Consider the following 11,912-nt stretch of genomic DNA (forward strand, 5'->3'; position numbering starts at 1 on the left):
TCGCCAAGAAAAAAAGTTGCCAAAGCAACATTCACATCATCAACCAAACATTTAGATCTACATAAAAAAATTGTTTCACATTCCTCTTAGAAACATTGTAAGTCAAAAACTTACATATCCAGGTGTAGATTAAACTTCTTTCGGTGTGCCCATGGCTAAAAATGGAGTGAGATTTTTCTTTTACATGTTGTTCTAATTTCTCATTGTAACCCCCAATATTTTAATCAATTTGACCATAACACTTCCGAGAAGTTAGAAATTGATGAGTGTGTTAAAAATGAATGAACAAGGGGTATGAGTGGCCTAAAAATTCATATTTTGAAATTAAAATCCCTATATTTTACAATGATTCTATTTAAATAAATAAAAACATAAAAACTACTTATTGTTATGTTTGTGTTTATTTGTCAATTATCCCAAAACAAAAAAAGTTATGAGGAACTCGAGGTTAGCAAACCCGAGTTCCATATTACAAGGAACTCGAGCTCACCAAGCTCGATTACCTTAGGAAAAAAAACATAAACATAAAAATAAACATACTCGAGCCTGGTACGCTCAAGTATTTTGTTGCATGGAACTCAAGTTTACCAAGCTCGAGTACCACATTATTTTTTTTAATTGCACAAATTCCAGGTCAGCAGTGCCACGGTGGCCGAACTTCTAGGAACTTGAGTTTCTTAAACTCGAGTACCATTTAGAACTCGAGTTTCAGAAACTCGAGTACTAGAAAAGTAGTATTTCCCTAATAAGTTCTGAAACAATGTTTTTTTGCTACAAATTTCAAAAAAAGGTGGTATTTGGCCATTTTGGCCACTCTTTCTCTCTTAAATATCTGTTGTATAATAATATAATATTCTATTTAATGTTAAGTTTGTTTGTCTTTTTACTTGGCTGGGCTATGTATAGAATCTATAGTTTTGTGTATGTATGCTGTGCGGCTTCTTGTCTGCAATCCGGTGTTATTATATTTTATATATGCTTTAATCTTTCATTTTCACATGGCTCTGAACATCTTACTCCGTTGGCATTGTTTTGTCTAGTCTTCTAAGTGCTGTCAGTTGTACATATTCATGTTCTTTTTGTTTTTGTTTATAGTTCTTTGGTAACTGTGTAAACTATTTTTTTTTTCTATCAAAGTTCGTTGTATATTCTGACATTGCACAGAAGCATGATGACCTTTTATTTTGTATATGACTTTACTTTAAAGTGATTCTTGATGCCGTGTTTTATACATTTTGGTTGTTTTATATTTTGGTTGTTGTGTAATATAAATCAATGCTTCAGTTGGATTTTGAGGATTCAATCTGATGGAGTTTTATTTTGATAGATTTGTCAAATGAAATTGTGCCTGCGGCTGCCCCTATTACTGTTCATGTTAATCATGGAGAAAAGCCAGAGAAATTCAATGGTACTAAGTTTAAGAGATAACAACAAAAAATGTTGTTCTATCTCACAACCCTGAATTTGGCAAAATTCTTATATGAGACTGCTCCAAAACTTAAGGAAAATGAGACAGATAGGCAAGTGGTTGCTGTTGTGGAAGCATGGAAACATGCTGACTTCCTATGCAAAAACTATATTCTGAATGGATTGGACAAACATTGTATAGTGTGTATAGTTCAATCAAGACAGCAAAAGAATTGTGGGATTCCTTGGATAAGAAATACAAGACAAAAGATGCTGAAACTAAAAAGTTCATTGTGGGCAAACTTCTAGATTACAAAATGGTGGATTCCAAAACTGTGCTTAGTCAAGTGCAAAAGCTTCAGGTAATCTTACATGAAATACATGCTGAGGGTATGTCTGTAAGTGAATCATTTCAAGTGGCTACTATCATTGAGAAATTGCCTCTATCTTGGAAAGATTTCAAAAATTACCTGAAGCATAAGCGCAAGGAGATGCGGCTAGAAGACTTGATCATAAGATTGAGAATTGAGGAAGACAATCGCTCTTCAGAAAAAGCCGTAGGGAATCACTACATGGAATCTAAAGCAAACATTGTGGAGCATAATATGAATAAGAGGAAGTACTCTAGTGAAAGCTCAAGTCAAGGAACTAGTGAGGGTAACTTTACAAAGTTCAATGGAAAATGCTATGTGTGTGGGAAGATGGGGCATCGTGCTAAGGACTGCCATAAGCGTAAAGATCAAGGGACCAAGAAAGGCTTTCAAGCCAACGTCACTGAAATGGAAGATCTTTCTAAAGACGTGGATGATATAGACCTTTTTGCAGTGATTTCTAAAGTGAACTTGGTAGGAGGAGATACCAAAGAATGGTGGATGGACACTGGTTCTACTCGCCATGTATGTATAGATCAGAATTTATTTTCTTCATACCATCCTATGGACAATGGAGAAGAAATATTCATGGGGAATTCCTCAACTTCTAAGGTTTTAGGAAAAGGAAAGGTAATATTGAAGATGACTTTAGGCAAGAAACTTACTTTGAATGATGTGTTGCATGTGCCAGATATTCGTAAGAATCTTGTTTCTTGCTCACTTTTGAGTAAGAATGGTTTCAAATTGGTCATTGAATCTGACAAGTTTGTACTCACAAAGAATGGCATGTACATGAGAAAGGGTTATATGAGCAATGGGTTGTTCAAAATTAATATAGAGTAAATCTGGATTATTGCAGGTGTGAATTTGGTTTGTAATAATTTAAGTGTAATATTGTAGTTGTGTGATATAGAGATGACTTATATTATTAATATATATTCAGCTAGCTTGTACGTACCATGTATTGTAAAGTTGACTTTTATATTTATATATATATATATATATATATATATATATATATATATGTTGATATAAATATCTAGATACTTTATTACCTTCTGGCTTCTATATATTTATGTATAAGTCTCTTTCAACTTTCTTCTTTTCTACTTTTCTGGAGAAAGTAGCTTAACATGTTACATAGGGAAAGGAGTTCACATGACCGGATAGACTTGTAAAAGTTTTAATATTCTTAAACCATGTGAGCTTGTTCAGTGTCAAAGTGAGGAATTAAAGGGAAAACATTCCCACGTGTGAAAGGTGTTGGATATATTAAAAGGAAGAGTTCTTTTGCTAATATTATATTCTCTAACCTCAAAGAAAATGTGTAAGACACTATGAATTATGGAAAGGTCAAATAACCTTTTTAAAATTCTTTAAATGTGGGGGTGTCTTCTTTAAAAGAAGGTGGCTTATTTAAAGAGGTTTTGATTGAGAAACAAAACAATGACATAAGAAATATGCTACCTTTTTTTCTAAATGTGTAATTACCAATTAATGGTATGTTTGGAAGTTTAAAGAGGGAGGAGAATAGAGGGGACGAGAGTAGAGGGGAATGGTTATTCTCCACCTTATTTGGATGTTTTTAAAATTAGTAAGGGGGAAGGGAGTAATTAGCCCTTCCTCTTGTTTGGATGTTTTAAAAATTAAGATGGAAGTGAGAGGAAATGATTTAAATAGACAAATTTACCCCTATTTGAAAATATATTTTTATATCTAATTAATAAAGCAAATTTTTTTTTTTTATCTATTCTTTCGCTGTTTGGATGCCAAGAAAATGCCATCCCATAAGAAATTTTTTTTATTGTTATGAGTGCTCTTTAACTTGCATACAGATACCAATAGTTTCTTTACTGGCCAGTAACAAATATCTGCAAAACTCTTCATAATGGACTTAGACAAAATCCTTTCTCATCACCACCATGAAGGGCATAGAATTCTAAGAAAATTTTAGGATATTAAAGCTCCAAAAATAATAAACTCTACGTCAAAAGTCTCTCATTCAATAACATTACAAGGCTCTAGATGTCAAGAATGGAAACCTCCTTATTGGAAACGCACAAGTTTGCAAAACAATAGAGACATTAAAATTATTATTTTATCAGATCAGTCACAACAAGGTGTATGTGCATGTGCATAACGAAGCTCCGCTTTGATTTTCGTAAGGTTTCATTTATTTTTTACTTTCTCTATTTTCTTAGCAACCAAACGGTGATATAATTGTACTTTATATGTAGTTCTTACTCTTTTCAAAGTAGGTGATCTGATGAGCATCGAATGAGCATATTGTCCTTGTAATCATTGTTTTTCTCTTCCCCCATTCTATATACGTTAAAACAGGGTATCCTTAGCTTGTATACTGTTTGATATTATTAATACAATACCTATCTCTTATCTCAAAAAAAAAAGAGTAGGTGATTTGATTGGTTTGTTTTTATTCAAAGTAGGTGATATTCATTTCCATCAACTTCAGATGGATGAGATTTTTTTTTTCTTGGCTTTATCTATTTTCTCGGCAACTAAACGGGGGATAGGTGTACTAGATTTGTGAATTTTACTCTGTTCGATTGGATTGTTTTGTTTCCTATTCTTGGATTCTGAAAATTGATCAATTTTGTTTTGTTTATATCTTCAATCATGAAGCAGCATGTTGATCAATTAAAAATAATATACAACGACCTGGTGTTGTGTTTGATTCCTAAGAATATGCTTTGAAGAGTTTTCAAAGTCAAATAATTGATCATCTGTTTGGTTAGTGAGGAAAATAATTTTTTAGTTAGTAGTTACAGAGGAAAATATTAAGGAAAAGAAAAGCAAAGGATCTATGTTAATTTTTTGGTTTGTAATTTTGTTAATTTAGAAAGGGTAAATTGGAAAATTCATTTGGTTAATAATTTATCTACTCTACTCTCCCTCCAAATCTCTCCAATTTGGAGGAATTAAAAATAAGGGGTTAGAGGTAGTTGAAATCCCTCCAAACCCCTCCCCATCCTTCCTTAAAAAACCTCCAAACAAGGTAATTGAATTACTCTCCCTCCCTTTACTCTACTCTCCCTCCTTTTTTAAACTTCCAAACAGGCCATAAGTGTCTTGGTAGTATACATAGTTATGGTAGGTTTTGACATATTTGTCAGAGACATATTACCATGAGGCAGTTGCTCTCGATTGGAAGCTGTTCCAAATTACAAAACGGATCCGTAATTAGTTGTTTGAGTGGAGAGTAAGTAAACTGCTCATCGAGGGGAATGGGGTTAAAGCCTTCAACCTAAAGTTTCCATGACAGTAACCCCACCTAGTTGATTGGAGATCCCAAGATCTAGGTTTTCAAAGGGACAACAAAATTGTGGAGACTATTTTTATCACTATGGAGATTACATCTTCCTCCCATTCCTATAATGAAATAGTGATGCCTGTAAGCAATGTTCAAGGTAAGCTTTGCTTCTAATGATTCTTATATCTTGGAATTCCAAGTGGAGTATAGCAGGATACTCTTAATAAGAATCACCTATATGAGTATGAAGTGGGTCGCTTCCATGAGAGTTTCAAGACTGAATTCTCTAAAGCACTTCATGAATTTACCAGCATACGTTCAGGGCCGAAATGAACACAACTATAAGAACGAAATATGTCCGAAAATGAGCCGTGTGGATTCTATTATCTTGGTATACACAAACGGCTGAACAGTTCAAGACATCATGTTCACTAGTTAGCTAGTATATCCTATAGTCTTTCACAAAGGAAAGTTCAAAGCCACAAGCTACTTCTCTTGATACAGTAACTTTTCTTCTACTCTCTCTATGTCTGCATCATCATTTGCATTGTGTTTATCAATTTCTATTCATGTGAGGGATTGTTGGAAAAATAGCATGAGGTGAATAAGAAATTGATATTTCTATGGTCACTTAAAAATATTATTAAAAGTGGTAAAAATCATGAGTCTCACATAGGATAAGAAAGAGATAATATATGAGTTTATATGCTCATGAGTTGGACATTGGGTTAGGCTTTTGGCATATGTGGACTGGACCTACTTGTCCAAATAATAATATTTTATTATTTTATTATTTTATTTTTTGAGTCAGTTAGTCTGTACACAATAATTATTACTGAAACAGAGTATATGTTCAATAACATATAATTTTACATAGTCTCTCATTCATAAAAAACTACTTTTAAAAAGAAAAAACTCTCCACTGAGAATTTTTTGTGCATTCATTCTGTGTCAAAGAGAAAGCAAGAGACATTGAGTAGTTTGCAGAGCACGATCTTGTGTGCTTCGTTTTCATGTTGTAGATCATTTTATCCTGGGAGGCAGACGTCTGTGAGTCTCAAAGCACCACTGTGATTGTGTGAGGGGCGAAATCTGCTTTAAGGAGATTATGTCAAACACAAGACTTGATCTGATTTGTTCATCCATCACGCATCTAGTCTGTGAGTTTTTAATTATTTGCAGATTTCTCTTTATATATATATATATATATATATATATATATATATATATATATATATTCAGTTTTTGTTTATTACTATTGTCTTGTACATCTATTTGTATTATTGCTTAGATCTGTGTATTGCATTGTTATTGATATCGTTCCGTTCCGGCCGGAATTTTTCGTACCGGTATGCAAACTGGTACTAGAATACCCCATGTTCCACCTCGGGTCAGATTTCGGGCTGTTTCGGGCCATTTCGGTTATTCCGAAAAATTTCGGCCAATTTCGGCCGAGATGTAAATTCCAGCCGGTATAGGATTTGGCCTGTTATTTAAAAATTAAAAAAAAACCACTAAAGGTCCAAATGAACCCAGTTTTGCCTGAATGAACCCAGCGTCCAGCCCACTTCTTTTTCTTCTTTATCTTCTTCTTCTCCGTTTTGTATCCACTGGTTAAAAAAATTTACAATATCATCGAACCAAGCAGTGGATTTGGTTTGGGTTGCAAGCGGGTCCAACTCCGAGCACCATTTATTGATTTCTGAAGATAGAGTGAGAAACCAATTATTGAGAGAGGGGAGAAGCTGATTTGGAGAGAGTGAACAGTGAAACCAGAGGCAAAGGGAATGAAAAGACAAGGCTGAAATGAAAGTGTAAACAGTGGCAGGATTGAATATTTTTGAGTGATCTCAGGGGTTTTATTAGTGAAGGAATGCTGATGTGAGTAACACGGCGTCGTATCAAAACTGTCTAACAAAACTGAGATTTTTTTTTTAAAGCATGAGTAACACGACGTCGTATGAAAACCCAAAAAAAAAAAAAAATTAGACCGACCTATAGTACTACAATCCCATCAAAATCACAGTAGTTGTTTGCCAGATATACCCTTTCAAAGGCTCATAATCTGAAGAATAAACAACTACTGTGATTTTAATATTGTAGTACAATATTAATTTAATTTTAAAAAAAATATTATTATTAGAAAAATGTTATATTGATAACATTTTCACAATACTTACACAATAAATTGTAAATAATAGATTGATATTAGCTGCTATTGGTAAACAAAAAAGTAATTTTAATTCTAGGTTCAAATTAAAACTAATAACAACTAAACACTTATGATTTGTTGTGAAAATATTGTAAACATAACACTTCTTTTATTATTATAGTTTTAAGATTCATATATTGATTAAAATGTTAAGAACTTTTGTGCTTTGACTTTCACATTTATTGTATTTTTTAGGATTATCCAAAATGTGAATTTTATTTGTAGACAATTATAAATAAACATTTTTTTTAAAATTTTACTCTATAAAATTTAAAAAAATTAATTAAATTCATTTTTTTATATAATAGTAACACTTCTTTAAATTGAAACTTTTATGTTGTATACGTGCGTGTTCATATATATATATATATATATATATATATATATATATATATATATATATATATATATATATATATTTTAGGAACCTTGAAACGGTACACCGAAATAGGCCAGTACCGAAATATTCTGTTCCATTAGACAAGCCGAAACGGGGTCCGAAACGGAATTAATAACATTGATGTATTGTATCTTTTGCATTATCACAAAAATAAATTGTTGAAATTTAACCAACATAGATTATGACCACCAGTGGCCTAAATCGTAAACCTCGAGCTTTCTTCACACCAAGGACTTGCCGCTTGTGCTACCATGAATTATCAACCCAAATCTCCGCCACATTGACCCACGTCGCAGTCGAGTCTACACTCTACAACCCAAACCCGAATTAACCCAAGACCGATGCTTTTGAGCTAAGGAGGCGAACAGTGTGGCAAATTATGGAGATTTTGAATCAGCGAAGGCAGAGGAGAAGGAAAGGATTGAAGAGGCAATATAGCACATGTATTTGCCGAATTTGAAAAAGGGTGGGGACCTGTTTGTTTTTTGGTTCAAGAGGTAAAGCTGTTTGCCAATAAAGAAGTCTTAAATATATTTGTTTTGAAGTTTTTTTTTTTTTAATACAATATAGAATTTCTAATTTAACCTAATTTAAGTGTATATATGTGTGAAGTTCCCTCGTGAAAACTTAAACTCCACACAATTTATACTTGTAGAGTGACCACTGCACAAGTAAATTTAAGACTTCAAAACCACCGGAGACCTGTTTGTTTTTTGGTTCAAGAGGTAAAGCTGTTTGCCAATAAAGAAGTCTTAAATATATTTGTTTTGAAGTTTTTTTTTTTTTTAATACAATATAGAATTTCTAATTTAACCTAATTTAAGTGTATATATGTGTGAAGTTCCCTCGTGAAAACTTAAACTCCACACAATTTATACTTGTAGAGTGACCACTGCACAAGTAAATTTAAAACTTCAAAATCACTGGTGGTTTTGAAGTCTTAAATTTATTATCTATACTACTATTTAAGAGACTTCTCTTATTTAGGATCTTCATTTTTGTAGTTCAAAAATATTTCTACAACCTCTGCTTTTAGATAAAGACAAAACTTGAGAGCAACCAATTAAAAATAAATTGTTAACTCCCACCTAAAACTACTCATTTTTTAAGGCCTAAAGTTTAGCATTTTATCTCTCCTCTTTTCAGAGCTTCCCGTTTCTTTTCTTCTTTTTTTTTTCTTTTTTTTTTTTAATTGCGGTTTCCTTAGTCCCTAATCAGCTAATCTCAAAACCATGGAAGAAATACAATTTTTTTTTTTTTTTTTTGAAAATGACAAGCATTACCAATCTAGATTTATGAAATCAGGAAATATGAAATAAACACAAGTTACGCAACAATGGGGAGGGGGAGTGGTTGGGGGAAGCATATAACAATATAAGGATCAGAAAAATGAATCAATGGTTAACCATTGTATTTAACTTGGTTATACTTCTTACCAAATATTTAGATTTTCTAATTTGGGTATCTTCAAATCAATCTAGAAATTTCTTTTTCTTTTTTCCTCGTGACTCATGGGCCTTCTCCAAAACTAATATTGTTACAATTTTTTCTCTAAATGACCCCTTACTATTTAAGAATCTCTTTTAAATTTCATTGAAGAAAATAAATGTGCTACATTCTAAGAGTACTTTCAACTTCTGAGGGCATCTCAGCATTCATAACCCCCCCTATGTTATCTTAAAAGTTAAAACTTAAAACTATTATCTCTCATATTTGTTCTTTATATTTATAAAGGATATTAGGTACTTGGAAGCATTACTTAGAGCATCTCCAGCAGATTCTCCAAATTTTTGTACTGTTTGGAGAATGAACAGTGACATTTAGCTATTACCTACCCACTTTTTCAAATACACTTCCCAACAGATTATCTATCACATTCTCTATCTCATTTTAATATTATTTCTTCATTCATTCATTATTCTTTTTTTAACAACTACACATCTTCCAACATTTTTTTTATTCAATATCTGATTATTATAATAGAAAAAAACATTTGAAGAATGAATAGTAGCCCATCAAATTTGATGAGCTACTGTTCATGAGCAAAAAAAAAAATCCAAGTATAGAGAAGCTGTTGGAGGCTAGTTTTATGGTCTCATTCTCTATTATAGGCAATATTTTGCCTTTACATATACCATTGAAGATGCTCCAACAATGTCTTCCAACAATCCAACACAAATTCCGAAAAAAACCAAAATGGAAGAAATGTAGCCAATGGCTATTTGATTGATTTGATATGTGAGAATGGCCTCCTACAAGCAGCAAGGTGCCAAAGTTCACAAGAGGTGGTGGGTGAGGTCAGAGAAAAAGAGGGGGATAAGACAAGAGATGAAGAGAAAGAAACTGTGAATATAATCCAATGAAAAGACTTTCTTAATATATGGAACTTCAGAAAAAGCATATTGTTATTGATGAGCTATGATATTAGTACGTCGTATGCTCCAAACAGAACGGTAAATAACAACTTGAAAAGAGAAGAAAAGACTATCAGAGTGCACTGGTGTGATGTTGGCCAAAAACCCTCTAATGGTTAAATCAACATTTCTCTCAATGACTTAAGTATAAAAAGTGGATCAATAGTTATGCATACCTTTGTTTGATAAGGTCTGGTCCTTTATATAAAGAATTTGGAGTGGATTTACTAGTTAGGTGCCACTTCCATCGTGGGAGATATGTGGACTTAGTGGGGAGAATTGAGTGAATTTCGGGAATTCACCTTACATTTCTGAATAGTTGGTGTGTTACTAATTTCTTGACTAGTAAAAGTTCTTAGAATTTACAAAGTGTTTATCCATCATCTGTGATCTCGTCTTAGACAACTTGTCTTCTTCTTAGACAAACCCATCTTTTCCTTCTGGTGCTTCTTCTTTTTCTCTCTGGACAATGATCTTTATTTCCACTCTTGGATCTTTTCTTCCTCATCCTTTCTTGGGCAACCTTTATGTTCTTGGACAACTCTTAAGAACGATGACTCACCTATTTTTAGTTGCCCATCAATTATAATTCAAAAAATATATTTAAAAAAGAAAAGAGAGGAGAAGCAAAGGGTTCTTGGATATTTACTTAAATTTGTTAGGTATAGGTGTTTTTCTTCTAGTATTCAAAACTATTTATTTTGGAGGCGTACATGATACCTAGCCCCCAAGAGAAAGAGATTTAAGAAAAATTACCAACTTGACCATTAGCCCAAACGTTATATTTGGTTGTTTACTAAAATCTCCTTTTGGAGGAGTCAACCAATTAAACTAATATACTATTATCTCAAAATATAAACTTCTTGATTGACCAAATGTACTTGGAGATGAAAGAAAGAGTATTTATAAGTTCAGTGATATATATATTGGTGATGAAAGAAATAGTACTTATAAGTTCGGTGATTTTTTTTTTTCTTTTTGGGAGGGGTGAGGGGAATTGATAATTACAACCACAGAGTAGAGATATTCAAATCTTAATTCTACCCTAAAGAAAATACAAATGTGACTTAAGTTTCTTTTTGGGAGGGGGTGGGGGGAATTGATAATTACAACTACAGAGAATAGATATTCAAATCTTAATTCTACTCTAAAGAAAATACAAATGTGACCTGAGTTGAACTGCTTGAGTATACAAAAAAAAAAAAAAAAAAAAAATATATATATATATAAATGCGTGGTGTAACTCTTTAAAATTACACTCTTTTTACACTGTTAAATTTAAGTAGATCTAACGGTAAAAAATATAAACCCTTTAATGTTGATTACTATATTATTTATTATCCCTTATTTTTTGAATTTCCAAATCCATCCCTATTCTCAAAATGTGCTTACATTCATCTCAACCAAAATACCTAAAACTTTTTATTTTCATATATGTCTCTATTTCCATATTTTTTGAATTTCCATATCGTGGCCCTTAGGAATATTTAAAAAAGAATTTAGAATCTTCATGTGTCTGTATTTCCATATTTTTTTTCTATTTCCATATCGTGACCCTTAGGAATAGTTTAAAAAAGAATTTAGAATCTTAGATAAAGACTTTAGTACCAATTTCCTACAAATCTACATTAAAAAATTTTGCGTCCCTGCATCGTCAAAGAGGAAAACACCACCTCTATTCCAAGTTATACAAAGACTTGAACCAATTCAAAGGCTTCTTTTGTGATCTCAAAGTCTTGGACTTCAAATTTATTTTGCCAAAAAAAAAGAAAAAAGAAAAAAGAAAATCTTTATAACTCAAACTATAAACTCAATTACGGCTTTTCGTGATGACTAT

Source organism: Castanea sativa, chromosome 11 (genome assembly GCF_040712315.1).
Source record: "Castanea sativa cultivar Marrone di Chiusa Pesio chromosome 11, ASM4071231v1".
In the NCBI taxonomy this organism is placed as follows: domain Eukaryota; kingdom Viridiplantae; phylum Streptophyta; class Magnoliopsida; order Fagales; family Fagaceae; genus Castanea; species Castanea sativa.